The sequence below is a fragment of the Pan paniscus genome, chromosome 2, assembly GCF_029289425.2.
Source record: "Pan paniscus chromosome 2, NHGRI_mPanPan1-v2.0_pri, whole genome shotgun sequence".
In the NCBI taxonomy this organism is placed as follows: domain Eukaryota; kingdom Metazoa; phylum Chordata; class Mammalia; order Primates; family Hominidae; genus Pan; species Pan paniscus.
Window position 1 is genome coordinate 138,582,868 of NC_085926.1, and position 7,051 is coordinate 138,589,918.

Below are 7,051 nucleotides of genomic sequence, written 5' to 3' on the forward strand. Positions count from 1 at the left end.
AATGGACTTTGGGGACTCAGGGGAAAAGGTGGGAAGGGGATGAAGGATAAAAGATTACAAACTGCATGTACTGTATTCTTTTCGGGTGATGGGTGAAACAAAATCTCACAAATCACCACTAAAGAACTTACTCATGTAACCAAACACCACCTGTTCCCCAATAACCTGTGAAAATAAAAAAATTAAAAATTAAATAAAATTAACAAAATTTTAAAAATAAATAAATAAAATGGGCAAAAGATCTGAATAGACATTTCTCAAACGACATATAAATGGCAAACAGGTATATGGAAGGGTGCTCCACATCATTGATCATCAGAGAAATGCAAATCAAAAGTACAATGATATATCATCTCACCTCAGGTGAAAATGCTTTTATCCAAAAGACAGACAACAACAAATGCTGGCGAGGATGTGGAGAAAAGGTAATCCTTATACACTGTTGGAGGGAATGTAAATTAATACAACCACTATGAAGAAAAGTTTAGAGATTCCTCAAAAACCTAAAAATAGAGCTACCATATGATCCAGCAATCCCACTGCTAGGTATATACCCCAAAGAAAGGAAATCAGTATATTTAAGAGACATCTCACTCTCATGTTTGTCACAGCACTATTCACAATAGCCAAGATTTAGAAGCAAACTAAGTGTCCATCAACAGATGAAGGGATATAGAAAATAAGGTACATATACAAAATGCAGTACTATTCAGCCATAAAAATAATGAGATCCTGTCTTTTGCAACAATACGGATGGTACTGGAAGCCAATATGTTAAGTGAAATTCGCCAAGCACAGAAAGACAAACTTCTCATTTTCTCACTTATTCAAAAGAGCTAAAAATTAAAAACAATTGACTCATGGAGATAGAGAGTAGAAAGAAGGTCACCAGGGTCTGGGAAGGGTAGTGGAGTGGGGGGAAATGGGGATGATTAATGGACACAAAAATATAGGTAGGTAGAATGAATAATATCTACTCTTTGATAGCATAATAGGGTGATCACAGTCCATAATAATTTATTGTACATTTAAAAATAACTTAAAAAGTATGATTGGAGTCCTTGCTTGTAACACAAAGAAAGGATAAATACTTGAGGTGATGGATACTCCACTCATCCTATTATTATTATGTACTGTCCTATTATTATTATGCACTGTATGTATCAAAATATCTCATGTACCCCATGAATGTATACATCTATTATGTACCCACAAAAATTAAAGACGAAAAAAAAGAAGTAATGGAAGCCAGGGGGAAATGGAATGACATATGCAGAGTGCTGAAAAAAAAAACTGTCAACCAAGAACTTTATGTCCATCAAAACTTTCCTTCAAAAATGAAGGAAAAATTAAGACATCCAAAATAAGCAAAACATGAATTTACTGTAAGCAGGTCAGCCATAAAAAAATACTAAAGGGAATTCTTCAGGCTGATAAAAAAGGATACCAAACAGTAACTTAAATCCAAATATTTAAAGAAAAATTAACACCAATCCTTCACAAACCCTTCAAAAAATTAAAGGAAGAGAAACACTTGATAACTCATTTTATGAGGTCAGCATTATCTTGATACCAAACCAAAGACATCACAAGAAAGTAAAACTGCAGACCAATAACCTTTATGAATATAAATATAAAATTTCTCAACAGACTCACTCCAAAAAATTCCTTAAGCTGATATACTTCAGCAAAGTCTCAGGATACAAAATCAATGCACAAAAATCACAAGCATTCCTATATGCCAATAATAGAAAAGCAGAGAGCCAAATCATGAGTGAACTCCCATTCACAATTGCTACAAAGAAAATAAAATACCTAGGAATACAACTTACAATGGACGTGAAGGACCTCTTCAAGGAGAACTTCAATCCACTGCTCAAGGAAATAAGAGAGGACACAAACAAATGAAAAAACAATCCTTGCTCATGGATAGGAAGAATATCATGAAAATGCCCATACCCCCCAAAGTAATTTGTAGATTCAATGCTATCCCCATCATGCTACCATTGACTTTCTTCACAGAACTAGAAAAAAACTACTTTAAATTTCATATGGAACCAAAAAGCCCATATAGCCGAGACAATCCCAAGCAAAAAGAACAAATCTGGAGGCATCATGCTACCTGACTTCAAACTATACTACAAGGCTACAGGAACCAAAACAGCATGATACTGGTAGCAAAACAGATATATAGACCAATGGAACAGAACAGAGACCCCAGAAATAACATCACACATCTACAACCACCTGATCTTCAACAAACCTGGCAAAAACAAGCAATGGGGAAAGGATTCCCTATTTAATAAATGGTTCTGGGAAAATTGGCTTGCCATATGTAGAAAACAGAACCTGGACCCCTTCCTTACACCTTCTACAAAAATTAACATGAGATGGATTAAAGACTTAAACATAAAAAACCTAAAACCATAAAAACCCTAGAAGAAAACCTAGGCAGTACCATTCAGGACATAGGCATGGGCAAAGACCCATGACTAAAACACCAAAAGCAATTGCAACAAAAGCCAAAATTGACAAATGGGATCTAATTAAACTAAAGAGTTTCTGCTCAGCAAAGGAAACTATCATTAGAGTGAACAGGCAACCTACAGAATGGGAGAAAATTTTTGCAATCTATCCATCTGACAAAGGTCTAATATCCAGAGTCTACAAGGAACTTAAACAAATTTACAAGAAGAAAACAACCCCATCAAAAAGTGGGCAAAGGATATGAACAGACACTTCCCAAAAGAAGACATTTATGCGGCCAACAAACATATGAAAAAAAGGTCATTATCACTGGTCATTAGAGAAATGCAAATCAAGACCATAATGAGATACCATCTCATACCAATTAGAACGGCAATCATTAAGAAGTCTGGAAACAATAGATCCTGGTGAGGATGTGGAGAAACAGGAGCGCTTTTACACTGTTGGTAGGAGTGTAAATTACTTCAACCATTGTGGAAGAAAGTGTGGCAATTCCTCAAGGATCTAGAATCAAATACCATTTGACCCAGCAATCCCATTACTGGGTATATACCCAAAGGATTATAAATCATTCTACTATAAAGAACATGCACACGTATGTTTATTGCAGCACTATTTACAATAGCAAAGACTTGGAGCCAACCCAAATGCCCATCAATGACAGACTGGATAAAGAAAATGTGGCACATATACAATATAGAATACTATGCAGCCATTAAAAAGAAGGAGTTCATGTCCTTTGCAGGGACATGGATGAACCTGGAAACCATCATCGTCAGCAAATTAACACAGGAACAGAAAACCAAATACCGCATGTTCTCACTCACAAGTGGGAGTTGAACACAGGGAAGGGAACATCACACACCAGAGCCTGTAGCGGGGTGAGGGGAAAGGGGAAGGAGAGCATTAGGACAAATACCTAATGTATGTGGGCTTAAAACGTAGATGATGGGTTAATAGGTGCAGCAAACCACCATGGCACATGTATAGCTATGTAACAAACCTGCACATTCAGCACATGTATCCCAGAACTTAAAGTTAAATTTTTTAAAAAAAGAGAAACCAATTTTTCTTATTTTTATTATACTTTAAGTTTTAAGGTACATATGCACAACGTGCAGGTTAGTTACATATGCATACATATGCCATGTTGGTGTGCTACACCCATTAACTCATCATTTAACATTAGGTATATCTCCTAACACTATCCCTCCCCACTCCCCCCACCCCACAACAGGCCCTGGTGTGTGATGTTCCCCTTCCTGTGTCCATGTGTTCTCATTGTTCAATTCCCACCTATGAGTGAGAACATGCGGTGTTTGGTTTTTTGTCCTTGCGATAGTTTGCTGAGAATGATGGTTTCCAGCTTCATCCATGTCCCTACAAAGGACATGAACTCATCATTTTTTATGGCTGCATAGTATTCCATGATGTATATGTGCCACATTTTCTTAATCCAGTCTATCATTGTTGGACATTTGGGTTGGTTCCAAGTCTTTGCTATTGTGAATAGTGCTGCAGTAAATATATGTGCACATGTGTCTTTATAGCAGCATGATTTATAATCCTTTGGGTATATACCCAGTAATGGGATTGCTGGGTCAAATGGTATTCCTAGTTCTAGATCCCTGAGGAATCACCACACTGACTTCCACAATGGTTGAACTAGTTTACAGTCCCACCAACAGTGTAAAAGTGTTCCTATTTCTCCACATCCTCTCCAGCACCTGTTGTTTCCTGACTTTTTAATGATCACCATTCTAACTGGTGTGAGATGGTATCTCATTGTGGTTTTGATTTGCATTTAAGAGAAACCAATTTTTCTACAAATTAATTTGAGTGCCATTTTGTTCCTACCAGGAACTTGATGGGAATCACAGGTTCCTGTATATTTATAAACCGTATATTTACTTCAGAATAACAAATCATATTGTCTTAGTCTGTTAAAAAATTTCTCAACAGAATACTAGCAATCCAAATCCAACAAAATATAAAATTACATCATTATGAAATGAGATTTATGTCAGGAACAGAAAATTGACTCAACATATGAAAATCAAATAATTAATTTGATTATTAAATTGACTCGGCATATGAAAATCAAATAATACAACTGAATCTGATAAAAGGACATCTGTAAATAACCGACAGCGAATGCCATAGTTAATGTTGAAAAACTAAAATTTTTTCCCTTAAGATTAGGAACAACACAAGGATGTCCACTCTTGCCAATTCTATTTAACATTGTACTTGAAGATCTAACCAGGGAAATTAGGCAAGGAAAATAAAAAAGGGCCATCTAAATTAGAAAGGAAAAACTGAAAATATCTTTATTCACAGATAACACAAAGTTATATATATAAACCCTTTAAAATAAATTTTTAAAATAGAGCTAATAGTGATTTCAGCAAGGTTGCAAGATATACACAGAAGTCAATATAAATGGCCCTATTAAAAATCAGTTGTATTTCTACACACTAACAATGAACAATCCAAATATAAAGAAAATCAATTTTATTTACAGTAGCATCAAAAGAATGAAATGCTTAGGAATAAATTTAACCATATAAGTGCAAGACCTGTACAATGGAAACTACAAAATATTGTTGAAAGAAATTAAAGGTGACCTAAATAAATAGTGAAATATTCTGTGTTCGTGGATCAGGAAACTTAATATGGCAATTCTCCCCAAATTTATCCACAGACTTAATGCAATAGCTATCAAAATTCTAGTGGACTTTTGCACAAAAAGTAGTAGTGCTGATCCTAAAATTTATATGAAAATACAAGATAATGTTAAAACAGAAACAAAAGTGGAGTACTCACACTTTCCAATTTCAAAACATACTACACAGCTGCAGTAATCAAGATGGTGTGGCTAGCACAAGGATAGACATATAGATCAAAGAAATAGAATTCAGAGTCCAGTAATAAATCATATATCTATGGTGAGTTGATTTTCAACAAGGGTTTCAAGACTACTCAATGGGAAACAATAGTCTTTTCAACAAATGTTGCTATGGCAATTGGATATTCACATGCAACAGAATGAAATTGGGCCCCTAACTCCCACCAAATACAAAAACAATTCAAAATAATTCAAATACCTCAGTGTAAGAGCTCAAACTATAAAGCTATTTATTATAGGATTACATAGGTGTAAATCTTCATGGCCTTAGATTGGGCAGTGGTTTCTTAAATGACACCAAATGGGCAAGCTACAAAAAAAATAGAGATAAATTTGACTTCATCAAAATTAAAACCTTTTGTGCTTCAAAGGACACCATTTAAAAATGTAAAGACAACCATAGAATGGAGAAAATAGATGCAAATCATATCTGGTTAGGGTCTAGTATCTAGCTAATACAAAGAGCTCTGACAACTCAACAATAAAAAGATATTAACTCCATTTTTAAATGGGCAAAAGATTTAAATAGACATTTCTCTAAAGAAGGCATACAAATGTCCTATAAGGACATGAAAAGATTCTCAACATCACTAGCCATCAGGGAAATCCAAATGTAAATCACAATGAGATCCTACTTTATACCTACTATAATAGCTATAATCAGAAGAAAAAAAGACAAGAAGTTTGGAAAAAGATGTGGAGAAATGGTAATTCTCATACATTGCTGGTGGGAATGTAAAATTGTGCAGTCACTTTGAAAAACAGCTTGGCATTTCCTCAAAAAGTTAAACATAGGGTTACCATATGATCCCACACCTAGGAACCTACCCAAAAGAACTGGAAACATATTTCTACAAAAATGCTCACACAAAAAAAATGTATACACAAATGCTCACAGAAACATTTAAACATTTAACAGCTAAAATGTGAAAACAATCTAAATGTCCATTAACTGACAATGAATACAATGTGGTATATCCATGTGAAATTATTCAGCCATAAAAAAAAAACTGATACATGCTATAACACAGATAAACCTTGAAAACATTATACTAAATTAAAGCCAGACACAAAAGCCACACATTATATGATAGCATTTATATGAAATCTCCAGAATAGACAAATCCATAAATACAGAAAAGTAGAGTATCTGCTAAGGGCTAGGGGAAAGGAGGAACAGGGAGAGACTGCTAATGAGTGTTTTACAGGGGTGATGAAAATATTTTGGAATTAGATAATGGTGAGAGTTGCACAATTTTATGAATATACTGAAAACCATTTAATTGTTTACTCTAAAATGGTGACTTTAATGGTAAGTGAATTACATATTAATAAGTTTTTAATAAGACCTTATAGAAACCAATAGTGAAAATGTATCATAAATCTGGGAATGAAACTCTAACCTATATGCCTGGAGGATGGAGAGAGAGATTGATAAAACTGAGTTTTGGCAAACGTGAGGAAAAGGTGTTTCACTTTTTTGAATGTTGTATGTTCCTTGCTGGTATTAACTGGCACATTTATTTGAGTAAGAAATTTAGCAGTTTGCCTTAAAAAAAGATAAAGGACATACCCTAAGATCCGGGATTTTCACTTGTAGAAATCTAATATCAATGTGTGGCTGGCATAGTTGGCACTCAGTGATTTTCTCTATTA